The 12266-nt window shown below is 39.5% G+C and overlaps 1 protein-coding gene across 3 annotated transcripts in view; it reads left to right on the top strand.

Annotated features, from left to right (window-relative positions):
- Nucleotides 1–12266, top strand: part of ANTXR1 (anthrax toxin receptor 1) — a 179812-nt gene that overhangs the window by 117559 nt on the left and 49987 nt on the right. The gene's annotated exons all lie outside the window — the stretch shown is intronic.

Below are 12266 nucleotides of genomic sequence, written 5' to 3'. Positions count from 1 at the left end.
AAAAAAAAAAAAAAAAAAAAAAAAGATGGCCAGCAATTCAATCTTCATATCCAAGAAACCTGAGCCTAATTTAATAGGGGAAAAAAATCTGCCAGGTGAGAAACTATAACCAGCATTCCCAGGACGGGCAATAGTCAACGATATCATCATAAAAGCACCAGCGCCAGTAGGAGCAGACCCCTGCCTGGGATGCAGACTTGGTGGAAGGGTGTAGAAATAGCCCACTAACTGGATCAAGATTCTGGGCAGGCCTCTAGTCTGTGAGGGTCTGCAGCGCAAGGCTGGAAGCCAAGCAGAACCATAGAGACTGACAGACTCAAGATCACTCCAGAAAAGCTATGACCCAGGGAACATTGGCATGGCCTAAGCTCACCCTGGAATACCAGAAACTTAGATTACAGCAGTTCACCTATTCTGGATGCTGCCAGCTGGGGCTATGGGTGCACAGTCTGCTTTGGTGAGGACTGGCTCAGACGGGGATGTGCTGGAGCCTAGAGGTGGAGGCCACAGTGGCTGCAGAGGAGGGCAGTGACCACCCCCCACTGCTGTTTTTGGAGGCAATTTCCAGGGGTCTGTTTTCTAAGTCAGTTCAATTCCATTACCAGTTGCTTTAAAGCAATGACAGAGTACAAATCCAGCCTGTTTTTGTAGTCATTATGACTCTCTAGGTAAACAGACAGCTGGCATGGCTGGCCTTGCCAAAATCTCTTGAATTTCACCAGCCTGGTAGGGAGTGGATCCAGTAGCCTGTGCTGAGTGGCAATCTCACCTTCCAACATAATAAAAAATTATTGCATACTCTTCAGAGAAAGTAAAAATCAGAGACATTTTTTCTTCTATTTCTTTTCCAAGGTCAGCAAACAGTCCATCAATCAAAGTAGGTAGCTGTCTTTGGGATAGACAATTCATTCCAGTGCTGTATGCATGTGGGCCTCTTTATTAAGGAAAGAGGGATGGGGAGGAGGTTGCTGGTGGCAAATGGAGTCAATGATATCATAACAATCAGTACCAACTTGTTTTAAATCTATACTCCGGGCAAAGTGTTAGGGACTCAAAGAAGAATAGCCAGTCCTTGCCCTCCAGAGGCTTACAATACAGTTACCAAGGCAGGATATATTACTCAAGGAGGTAAATATTATACAATTTGGGATATAAAAGCAAATATCACACAGGTATCCCGAATATCCACATCTGTTCCAAAGACTCATGAGCCTTTAGGTAAGTCAGTGGACACAAACATGGCATGCTCTGAGGAGTGTCCACTTCGTGGGCCTGGTGAGTTACTTCCCAGTTGCCCAAGAAGGCTTTTCACCCCTTCTGCAAAGTGAAGCTGGACAGATTATTCCAGAAAGTCAGGTATAACAAGTAGGCAGCTCATGATTAGCCCAGTCCCAAAACTCTATCCCATGAGTGTATTTTCCCCAACAAGACTCTCCCCAAACTGTTTCTCAATACCAGGAAACAACCTCTGAAGAAAAGAAGACTCTTCCAAAAAAGCAGTTGCAGAGGACAGAATCAGGACTCACTGACTTTCTCCTGTAGGTTCCTTAGCCCCAACATTATTCCACTTCCTGTCCAACTCTCCCACACTCACTGCTTCTTACTCATTCAGTGTCACATAACCTGGAAGAATGAGGCAAGTCTGAACCGGAAGGGAGATAGGAGACTCACCTTGAAGAGGGTTTGAATGACAGAATATGGAGTTTCGGTAATGGGAAGCCATTTGAGGGAAGCACAGTGCATTACTTTAGGAGGATTAATTTAGCATGTGTATGCTTTAAGTATATTAATGATAACAAAATGGCATTAATTTGGATGCCACTGATCTGTGAATTTGGTCATCTGGAAAAGGAGTAGGCTCTAGTTTACTTTTCCATTATTTGGGCTAAAGGAATTTAGTACCAAGAGTGACCAATCCACAGCACTGGGGCTACAAGTGAATCATGAGAGCCTCATACTCAGCCCTTGAAAAAGAACTGCAACTGACACACTTTGTTATTTCTGTAATTATAGGTGATAGGTCCTTTGAAATATGTGATTAGCAAAACACAGAGGAAAGACTTAGAGAGGAAAAGTGGGCTTTGGGATCAGATCAGTATGGCTAAAATCATGGTTCTGCTACTTACAGGATGTATGACTTTAGACTGAGATAATGTACTGAGAAGAGCTGGCATGGGACCTGACACACAGTAGATGACCAATCTTAGTTTTCTTGCACTGATGTTGTGGTCTCTATGTGAATTTGTACAGTGAGATGGTTTCCAAAGACTTTGACTTCTGGTTGAATTAGCAGAAGTATAGTATCTGAAACTAAGGAGGTGATGGGACCTCTCAACTTGGTGAAGTTAAAATCTCCATTCGAATATTGTGTTCAGTACCAAGGGCACTCCAAGGGAGAACACAGATAAGCTGAGTGTATGAAAAACACTACCAAATATGGTATGTTATGTAGAATATAGAATTGGGGCTCTTTAGCCTGGAGCATACTTTGTTGTATGGATCCAAGGGGTAGAACAGGCTCAAAGGAACAGTTTCTGGCTCCGTTTTTGAAAAGACCTTTTTAATTAGCTGCATTGGGTGGGAATGAGCTCCCTATTACGGTTGCAGTCAAGCACAGGCAGCAGGACAACTTGGCAGAATTATGTAACCACCATTCATACCTCAGAGGGGGGATTGGAGTAGAAAAGCTTTCAGACTCCTTCTGCTGCTGAGAGGCTGTGACTGTAGAGCTAAAAGTATGTTAGGAAAGGAATAAACTAAATACTATCAGTCCTATACAGTATCATGAATAAGTTTGGTTCTCACATTTTGAAAATCAATCTAAGAGAGCTCTGTTGGTGATACTGGAGACAACTTCTCTTAATGCAGTTCAGATTGGCCAACCTCCACCTAATACAAGTGGGATCATATTTCAGACCAGAGTACTTCAAACTCCTGAGAATAATCTGTTTTCAAGTAATCTCAAAACACACCCTGTAATTTACAAACAACACATTAGTCACAAATCAGTCTCCTCTATTTATTAGCCAGTCTCCATAGAGCCATCCATAATTCAAGGTATTTTTCTTACAATGTCCCAGTATTTTTATTATTATAATTACTATTATTATTATTTTAACAAGATGGCTTGTGGTTTTACATACGATCATTGGAGATGGTAAAAGACCACAGGAATATCAGAATGCAGAACTCAGATCTCAAATATTGTTTATGAACTGAAATAAAAGTAGTTTGCCAACATCTCTATTTTGACAACCCTTGTAACCCTTGTTATATACAAAAATATCTTTTAAAATATGTTTTGGATGATTCTTGCTGATTTGTTTTTCTTGGATGTTTGAGCAATTGACTTTCAATATTTTTATATCTAAGTATTTTAAAGAATGTTTTCCCTAAGTTTGAAGTTTCCTTGTTTTGAGAGTAATTGAGAAAAAAAAATATTTTTCTGAATCTATACTTTCGAAAACACTGAGATAAGCAAATAGATGGTAGAACTAAAAGTTAAATCAAAATAATCCATAAGCAAAATAAATATAATGGACCAAACTCAGCAGTTTAAAAACACAGATTGACAGATTATGTTTTTAAAATATCCAGCTATATATGATTTACAATAAAACATATATTCAATAAAACATAAGGATGCAGAAAGATTGAAAATAAAGGCATGTGAAAAGTTTTATCAGTCAAATACGAAAAGAAAGCTAGTATAGCTATATTAATATTTGATAAAAAACTTATTGGCAAAAAATTATTGGTATAAAGAGGACCGTTACGTAATGTTAAAAGGAACAGTTAACCTAGAAGTTGTCATAATTCTGATCTGCACTTCATGACACATCCTCAGCATATATAAAGCAAAAATTGATAGAATTGCAAAGAGAAATTGATAAATCCACCATCACAGGAGGAGTTTTCTATACAATGCTCTCAGTAATGAATAGATCAAGCAGCCAAAAGAATTAATAAAATATAAATGATTTGAAGAATTTAATTAAATATAATCTAGTGGACACATGATAAAGCCCCAGCATAACATTCAAAAATAGGGTCCAAAATTTTTTGGTTGCATAAAATGAAGAGTTATGCAACTATAAGACTAATGACAAAAATATCATACTTTATCAAATCTAAGACACACTTTTCTTTCCACATTTTAACATCTCTAAAATTGAGATGTTTCAGATCATAATAATATATCATGATATAATGGGCAGTCTTTTCCCTAATAGCTCATAAAATAATAAGACATCCTACCACAGATACATCTGAAATGCAAAGAAATATTTTCTATCAGTCTGTACTGTGCCAAAAGTAAAGATAATGAAATATATCGTGAATGAAACTGATCAGTCACTTATTTTCCACTGCCCACCCCCATTCACAGTGGAAAATAAGAACTCTAGCCTTTCCCCTTCGGAGAATGGCTTACTGTATATGGGAAATCTGCATACAACAGAGAATATCTATTCTTTTTTAAGTACAAAGTACACTCTTACACTTTAAAAAAAGCAGTCATGTACCATAAGCCAAGTCTCAACAAATTTATAAAAATGACATATAGATCATATTCTGGTACCAAATAAAAAACAATTGAAATCAATAGCCAATCAAGTTACCAATGAATTTTGGAAGTCTCATATATTTTGAAATTTCAGACATACACCCAAAGCATTTATGAGTCAAAGTAATATCATAATGTAAATTAGAAAATACTTAGAGCCGACCAATTATGAAGATGCCAAAACCAAAACTTGGAATGCAGCTAAAGTGGTCCTTACAGGGAAATTTGTCATCTTGGGGGTTTAGGGAAATTTGTCATCTTGGGGGTTTATGTTAGAAAAGAATAAAAGTTTAAGACAGTTAGCCAAGCATAGAACTCAGGAGATTAGAGAAGAATGACAGAGTAAGCCCTTTCAAAAAAGAGAAGGCCAAAACCAAGAAAGAACAGAATAGAAAACAAGATAAATAGAGAGGTAACAAAGAAAACTATTAGTTGGGCATAGAAGAGGTAAAAAGAGAAATAGGTGTGTATAGAAAGAACTGTGTACTTGCCTGTCAATCTGGATGGGAAGATAAGCTGAAGTCAATGCTGTTACAGGTTCTGGGCAGTGCTGGAGAGAAATCATTAATCAAGAAAACACATGCAAATTGAGTTCATCCCTCACCTACCCCTAAGTCTCCTTCCGAGAAACGCTTTGTACACAAAATGGTTGCTATAAAGTATGGTAAAATGTGTACATTTTATTCTCTCCCATTTTTATCACCAACTAAAATTTGCCAAATTACTATGAAACTCTCAATTTGCAAAGCTGTTTGTCCCTACATCAGTCTCTGATCACTATGTCGTTTTCTTTTTTTTTAAAGTTTATGGTTCTACTTTTTCTGGTCTCTCACTTCTTGATATCATACCTGTGTTTCCTAATCTAGATTCTCTCCTCTACACTTCTAATTTGACAGTTTAAGCTTCTGGGTACCTGAATATGAGAAAACCAAGCTTACATAAATTGCATATGAAATAAGGATTCCTAGTCTGTAAGAACTTGAGAGAAAGTATATGGCTAAGAACCCAAGCTTTAGTGAAAAACCAGTGTGTCCATTTATGCCACCTCCTGGGTTATTGAGGCTATTCCAGATAGTTAGTCGTTTGGGTTGGGCATTCTGGTTCAGTGAATCCATTTGAGAGAAGCACAATTATAGGAAGAAGTGCAAAATCGAAAGAGGATCCAAAAAGTTATTGGGAGCCTGGGCAACACGGTGAGACCCTATCTCTACAAAAATAGGAAAATTAGCTGGGCATGGTAGCATGTGTGCATGTAGTCTCAGCTACTCAGGAGGCTGAAGTGGGAGGATCACTTGAATCCAGGAATTCAAGTCTGCAGTGGGCCATGATTGTGCCACCCTATGCTGAGACCCTGTCTCAAAAAAAAAAAAAAAAAAAACCCGCCAGGCGCAGTGGCTCACGCCTATAATCCCAGCACTTTGGGAGGCCAAGGCGGGTGGATCAAGTCGGGAGATCGAGACCATCCTGGCAAACATGGTGAAACCCCGAATCTACTAAAAATACAAAAATTAGCCAGGTGTGGTAGCAGACACCTATAATCTCAGCTACTCAAGAGGCTGAGGCAAGAGAATTGCTAGAACCCAGGAGACGGAGATTGCAATGAGCCGAGATTGCACCATCACACTCCAGCCCAGGCGACAATAGCAAGACTCCATCTCAAAAAAGGAAAAAGAAAACAAAATTGGTAGAGGGGGAAGTTGTCAGTGGGAAAGAGAAATGGGAGGAGGAGGAAGAGGAGAGATTTAATAGTTTGGGAAAAAGGACCAAAAAGCAGAGAAAATCTGAGAGGATCTCCTTTCTGCCGACGCTAAAATAATTGTCAACTCTTTAAATAGTCCAACATTGGCAAAATCAGTGAGCTAGGTTATCTGAGAATGGGAGGTGACCCACCAGGATCATGTTATCCTGGTTGGCAGCTTACAGTCATATTGCACTAAATCACAAGTCACCCCAGGGTCCTTACGTGTATTTTCTAATCAGGATAGTATTTGGGACTGACAGGATTTATATCGTTTGCATTCCCAGAAAGCAGTCAAACTCCTCCCTCTGTTCCCTGCAGAATGACAAGGTCCCATGAGGGTGTATAAACACCTTTCCTCTTGCAAAGCAGCCGTCTTCTCACCTATTCATTAGGACATCAAGGAAATGCAAAAGGCAGAGAGTTAACTTATTTCTCCTCAAAAGAAGAGTCAGTGCCACAAACGATACATAACTAGCATTCCTTTGCCATTACTGAGGCTACTAAAACAGATGTTAGTTTAGTCAGGGCCCAAAGCAGTGGGCTTCATGTTTTGTTTCATTTTTTAAAAAAAATAAAAAGCACTTGAATAAGTGACAACTGAAATATTACTGGGTTTCTTTTCAACACAACCCAGCATCAGGGAAACCGTTTCATTTGCAAGCTAAGGAAATATGAAAGGGCAATTTTATTTTACCTGCATCGCCCAAATTTACGGACTTAAAATACTTTATAGGTATCTATAAAGCACAAGATTCTTGAGATCGTATATAAAAGGTGCAAACTCAGCCAAAGTAAATATCTACAAAATGCTCCTTACGATGGAGTTTGACCTGGCAGCCTCAGTTAGCCCCTACCTACTGGCCTTAAAATTTGTGAATGTACTGATCCCTAACAGATAAAAATGTTGAATGGCAATTTTGTATTTCATACATCCTCGCTCTAAATAAAATTATGTCCATTCCTACTCTGTGCCTTTAATCACATTTCATTTTCCTTCTGGAATGCTCTCTCTTCTTTCACCTATCCAATTTCACTGTGGCCTTAAGGCCTAGCCCAGTGCTGTCTGGACCTGCCCCAGGATGACTCAGTGGCCTCTGCAAGCCTCCTAACTCCCTCTGCTCTGAGTTCAGGCACTGCAGATTGCAGCAGCTTTGAGAGTTTAACTGTATTTTACCTGTACTGCTCTCCAGGCAAGCCCTGAGAATCAGTCCTGACTTTGTAATTGGACTCTGACAACCTCTTTCAGGGTTAGAAACTGATGTCCATCTTTCTAGGCCTCCTACTGCTGAGCATGCATTAGAAACTCAATGGGAAATAATTTCTTGGTTTCTTGACACCCTATTACACAGTTTAACGACATTGCTTTAAGGAATTGATCACCATGGTTACATCTGGTTGATCATAGATGACAGATTGATGGTTGATCATAGATGACAGATGCTCTGGTAAGCATCTGTCTTTTTGAGGCACCACCCAAATTCACCTTTCCAAGTTCATAATCTAAAGCAACAGCCCACGGTATATTGTAGGTGATGTTTACTTACCAATAATAGGTAACAGTGATGCCAACTAATACATGAGGGATGATCAATCAGACCAACTGAGCATATACATTAAATAAATAGCTACATTAATGATAAGTAAACAAATTGCTATATTTAATAAAACAAAAAATGAAAATGAGACAGCAGCCTTTCTCTTCCAGTGTCATAATATTGGAACATTACTAAGTACCTTCTCTGTAATGCTATTTCAGCACCCCACTTCCAAGAACTAAAGTACTCCAAGTACTAACAAGCTACATCTTGTCTGGATTATTCTCTGAAAATTGGTTTTGATTAACAAGCTCCATGAATTTTATGGAGAGAAAGGAAAGTGCTGAATGAATCCAAGATTTACCTTAATCACCTTCACCATCATAAGTAACATGAAATGTCATGACTGGGTCAGGGTGACAAGAGTACCGCAAGAGTACTTATCATCTTCTGTGATAAGGGCCTCAAAGCCTGAGTTTGTAGGAGTATGGCATCAATCCTCCCCTTAATTGCATATTAATGATGGCTTATCTCAGTCCTTCTGGTATTATTCATATAAGGCATAAAGTAATAAGATTTATAGCAAACTGGGATTTACACATCCATATGATTTCTGCTCCTTCAAAGGATTTGCTTTGGAAAACCATATGCTTTCTCCAACGATGCTGTCACTGTTCCAAATACATTCTGCACTCCTGCTTTGAAATGGTCATAACTTTAAAGCCACAGTGTTTGAACATTCTCACTAGGGGATTAGGGGAATATCATCATCATTTGATTTCTAAAACCCCAAAAGCTGTAGGAACCAGTTCTGGTGAATGATGGATTATCAAGCTCAGAGCCTCCTTCATGAAAAGCAAAGCATGACTAAGAGATTATAAGATTTTCTTCTGGGGCCCTATAAACTGACTTTAGAAAGAGTCCCAAGGGAGGGGTTTCAGAATTGCTTTGGTCTATGGCTGTATCACTGGAGATAGTCTCCAACCTCCAAAGCCACTAGACTGGAGATAATTAGATTCATTTGGATGTGGGAGTTCAGTTATGTTCACTACATGAACAGCCTCATTGCTTTATAGCCATGCTTTTTAGAAAGAGTTCCACAAAGGTTTAGGTACCTAATACTTTTTCTATACTGCCCCACTTTGGGTTAAGGAATCGACTATCTTCAGTGTCTTATCAATTTAATTGCCATCTCTAGCCCAAATTACCTCTCAGGTGGCCAGAATGAATCATAATGTTTCATTATGTTACCCTCATTTACGGTTAATCAACTTTGATCAAGGATATTAAATTTACCATTTGAAAATCCACTTGGGTTTCCCTTTTCTTGACACACGGATGGCAATCTTAAGGGCGTGAATTTCTCAAATGTGTAATCTGGGACCACCCACTAACACCATAGCTCTAGTCACAGTTAGTACAGGGTTGTTCACAGAAATCAACTTCATTTACGTTGGCCAAGCACGAGCACATCACCAGGAATTTGGCTTGGACGTAGAAGGAAGGGGAGGATGGAAAGGGAAGTGCCATTTTTTGAAAGCTGGCCATGTGCCGAGATCTCTGCATACCTTGTCTCATGTCATCACAGAATGAATCCAGGAAGCAGGAATTATCTCAATTTCACATACATAAAGAAAAGGAAGTCTTACATTCATCCGTCCATCATTGGAAAGATTTACAATGATTCTGAAGGACAGGCAGTGGAGTTTTAGGTTTCAGGGGCAAGAGCAGTTTTCAAAAGTCTTTGAGTCCAGTGTGCACAAGTCAACAAGCAGTACCTGGTGTGCAGGAGTACTCGTGGGTGAGTCTGTCTTGGGTCTCGACAATTAGCAATTGTGTGACAATCATTCTGTTTCCTTCTGCCTGACCCTGGGAGACATGTCAGTAATGGATGTGCAAAAGCAGGTCTGTTTTATGTCTTAATATAATTTAAGATGAATTGTATTGAAAAAAAATGCTGAAGAATGAATGTGTCAAAGTGGGTTAACTGTGTATATTGACTTTCATGTCATCCATCTGTCATGAATGAATGATACTTTGCAATGGGCTGGTGTATGACAGTGAGGACCTTAGGGTATGAAGGCTTTTTGCCTGGTCCCAGCAGCATCTGCCCCTTGAAGTTTGTTTTCTCCCACTGCCTCCAGGCCCCATTGATACCCCAAAATAGATGCTGGGTTATGAGAACCAGCGAAGTCCCCTATGTCGTCAGTCTTAAAAATAATTTTACAAGTCCACATATTTGTTCCATTCTTGGAGTAGTTTTAGTGTATGTCTTTAACTACCAACAGTATAAATAACTTGACATCATAAAAAAAAAAAAAAAAGGAAGGCTTAAAGAGGTTGTGTAACTTACTCAAAGCCCACATATTAGTAATTAGAAGTTTAGGTTTTGGATCATCTTTTCCTGCCTCCAAGGCCCAAGCTCTTTGCAATGAGGTTGATGCCGCCATTAACAGGAATGAGACCATGGAGGGGAATTGAGCAGCCACAGGAAACAAGCTCCAGCGCCATCCCTGCTACCCGCTAACTATAGACGGCATCAGCCTGCTAAATCCTCATTCCCTTCATTCTAATAAACACTTGAATGGCATTTAGTGGCAATTTGTATTTGAAACACTATACTATGTCTCATAGGTACAAATACGAGTAAAGCAGATATGTGTCTTCTAGGGGCTTCTAGTTCAGTGGCAGAGACAAGAACATAATAATATAATTTCTAAAAATGGAGTAGATGGTAAGATAGAGCTATAATTAGGATAAAAAAAAGAGCACAAACGCAGAGTTCAGTGGTGGTATTTACTGGTCTCTGTTTCCCACTCAATGACAAGGTCCGTGATTGGCAAAACCATGTCCATTTTATGCTCTTGTTCTCCAGTACTTGGAGAGGGCCTAGCACATGGTAGGTGTTCAATAAATATGTTAGGTATGAATAAATCAGGTGGTGATTTATCAGGAGCCAAGACTTGAAAGATGAATAACAGATAGCCAAGCAATGATAGTTAGAAAGAATGTCTCAGGGAGAAGACCATGACAGAAGAGCGGGGTATGTATGGGAAGCTAATGCCATTTAGTTCTGTGAAAGCACAAAGTGTAAGGAGGGAGGAGGGAGGGAGAGGTGCTGGAGAGATAAAAGTGGGCTTGTATGGGCTAAAGACTCAAAGCCTTGTACCTAACAGTCCACAAATAGATTCCAGGGATTTCATGGACCCCCTGAAATAGTAATAAAAAATGCGTGAGCCTGTGCATAAATGTGAATGTGTACTTTCATGAGGAAAGGGATGTATCACTTCCACAAAATTCTCAAAAGTTAAGAACTCTGTGGGCAATGATGAGCTATTAAAAAGTTCATGGGCAGGCAAACCTATCAGAATATCATTTTAGGGTTTAGAGCCATAAATGGTTCCAACTGCAGTGTAGAAGATGGAATTCCTGACAGTAATACCGGTGGTGGAGAAACCAATAGAGATCGCTGCAATAGTCCAGGAAAGAAAGAATGAGATCCTAAGCCTGATCAATGATATTGGAGATGAAGTAGACAGGGGAAGATTTGAGAAGTATTTAGATCAGAGGATCAGGATATACTGATGGCAGGTGTTATATTGGAGAAGGAAGAGAGGGAGGAAAAGGCACCTGAGGTTGACTTCCAAGTTTCCAACTTGGGCTGATAAATGGTGCCATCAAATAAGAGGAGGAAATCATGTAGCTTTGAAGAGGAAAACAGTGAGTTCAGTGTGAACAGCTGAGTTTGACATATCAATAGGACCTACTGGACAATTGAATGGTCCTGAATATGACCCTGAAGCATGAGGAGAGATCTAGGCTAGAGATGATGATTTAAGTCATCCCTATCTAGATGAGAGTTTAAACTATGGGAGCAAATGAGGCAACTCATGGAGAGTTTTAGAAAGAAAACCAGCCATGGACAAGAATGGATCCATCAGTCGCGCAATATCATAAATGTACTTAATGCCACTGAATTGTACATTTAAAAATAACAAAATGGTGTATATAGCTCCGCAATTTATAAAGAGGAGAAAAAAGATGACTTCCTAGGGCATGCTGACATTTAAAGGGTTAAGTACAAGAAGAAGCCCATGAGGAAAGTGGAAAGGAATGGTCAGAGATAAGAGGGAGACCGGGAGAGTCACAGATGCCAGAGGAATAGAATTTCAAAAACATGCAGGGCAGAGTGGGCGGATGAGTTAGATCATCCCTAAGGTGCCTACCAGAAATAACAGAATATATAAGCTCTGGAAGACAGAGAATTTTGATCTCTAGGCTTGCCCATCTAGAACTGCTCAGCAGTAATAGAATGGCTGAAATTTCATCTTTCAAAATAAAACTTGCCCGTGCTTTGCCAGTTTTGTCTGGGCAGGAAACAGCTCAGACCAGCTGCTTGGGATGGTTCTAAATTCCACTCAGAGTA

Source organism: Colobus angolensis, unplaced genomic scaffold, assembly GCF_000951035.1.
Source record: "Colobus angolensis palliatus isolate OR3802 unplaced genomic scaffold, Cang.pa_1.0 Scaffold24, whole genome shotgun sequence".
NCBI classification, from domain to species: domain Eukaryota; kingdom Metazoa; phylum Chordata; class Mammalia; order Primates; family Cercopithecidae; genus Colobus; species Colobus angolensis.
This window is presented reverse-complemented; position numbering and strand designations above follow the sequence as displayed.